Source organism: Gavialis gangeticus, unplaced genomic scaffold (assembly GCF_001723915.1).
Source record: "Gavialis gangeticus isolate Ggan-Ray unplaced genomic scaffold, GavGan_comp1, whole genome shotgun sequence".
NCBI classification, from domain to species: Eukaryota; Metazoa; Chordata; order Crocodylia; family Gavialidae; genus Gavialis; species Gavialis gangeticus.
Genome location: NW_017729031.1, coordinates 63,707,913 through 63,709,709, shown reverse-complemented (window position 1 = coordinate 63,709,709; position 1,797 = coordinate 63,707,913).

Below are 1,797 nucleotides of genomic sequence, written 5' to 3'. Positions count from 1 at the left end.
GACTTGATGATCTTCCGAAGTCCCTTCCAGCCCTAATGTCCATGAAATCTATGAAATGTGCTGCCAATTTCCAAATCCAGACTCCTCGAAAAATTAATTTCCAATATCCTGTGATACACTCTATCCACCAGCAGTTTCCAATTTCACCCTCTGGTCTCAGTCTAGTCATCAACACTTTTTGATTCCTCACAGAACTGCGAGTCCTCAGGTAGTCCAAATTAGCTTCCCCTAATTTTAGCATAATTCACTATCCATGAGAAACAGACCGTCTAGACATTTTCCAGTCACAACCACCAAATTCTGGGAGCCATTTTTACTTATACTTGTATTACCAGGAAGGATACAGAGATTAGTTATGTTAGTCCGAAGTCAGACAGAAGGTAGGGAAGAGTGTTACTTTGGAGACTGACAAGGTCTTATACCTCTGAACTGGTTAGTCTTCTGGGGGAGGATATGTGAACTAAACGTCTCCATCTCAGATGGTTGCTTTTCCTTTCTCAAACTGCATGCTCCTTTTCTTCTTTTTTCCCCTTTCTGCCCTCCAGGAGGTTGTCTTTACTTTTTATTTTCCTCACTTTACCAACACGCAAGAAAGGAAGTACTTACTGAGTATGTCTACACATGCATTTATATCGGCTTAAATTTACTACACAGTAAATTACTGTGCAGTAAGTGGGAATAGGCTGCCATCTACACGTGCAGGTGTTAAAGTGCATTAACCCTGTGTGTGGACTGACTTGGGACTAACTTACTGCTACTGCACAGTAAGGCATCTACACACGTGTTACCGTGCAGCAACTAATTGGGCATAAATTTGATACCTGCATGATGCAGGGATGAAATTTACACTCCAGTTGGTGTAATTCAGTATACTTACTGCACAGTACAGGCATGTATGTGTAGATGCATGCCCATGCTGTGCAGTAATTTCAGTTACTGTGCAGTAAATGTGCATGTGTAGATGTGACCACTGTTTCCGTTTCCTGTTACTCTTTTTTCACCATTACTTATCTTTCTGGTTCTGCTTTCAATTTAACTGCAACTTCCCTCTCCTTTACAATCTTTAATATCCTGCTGATGCTCTCAATCCAAAGGAAATAAAATGAATTTTTGGGGTGGTTCTACTGCTCCTACTTTGCATAGGCAGAAATATTAGCAAGGGTAGGATGTGATTACCTGAGTTTCAGAACAATAAAGGACAACTTATGTTGCTACTTCTTGAATCTGCGGGCAAGGGGGCTCTATGTAAAAAAGAACACAGGACAAAGGTCTTTTTTCAGGGATATCAATGTATTCAATATTAATGGTACAAACTCATACACTGTTCAAAATCATATGTTTGAATGACAATGCACGATCCTTTGTATAATTATCACCAAATTAAGGGATAAAGCATGGCCTGCATTGAAATGATAAACACGTTCATAGAATCATAGAATCAATGAGTCGGAAGGGACCTAGACAGATCATCTAGTCCGACCCCCTGCCGTGCGCAGGAAGGAGCACTGGGGGTGGGTGGATGCCTGTCCAGCCAGATGCCTATTCAGTCTCCACTTGAAGATCTCCAGGGAAGGTGAGAGCACCACCTCTCTGGGAAGCCTATCTCAGGCTCTGGCCACCCTCACTGTGAAGTAGTTATTCCTAATATCTAACCTAAACCTATCGTCCCTCAGCTTGTGGCCATTGTTCCTGGTGACTCCAAGGGGGACCCTGGTGAACAGACTTTCCCTGAGTCCCTGCTGCTGGCCCCTGATAAAGTTGTAGGCAGCCACAAGATCCCCCCTCAGTCTCCTCTTG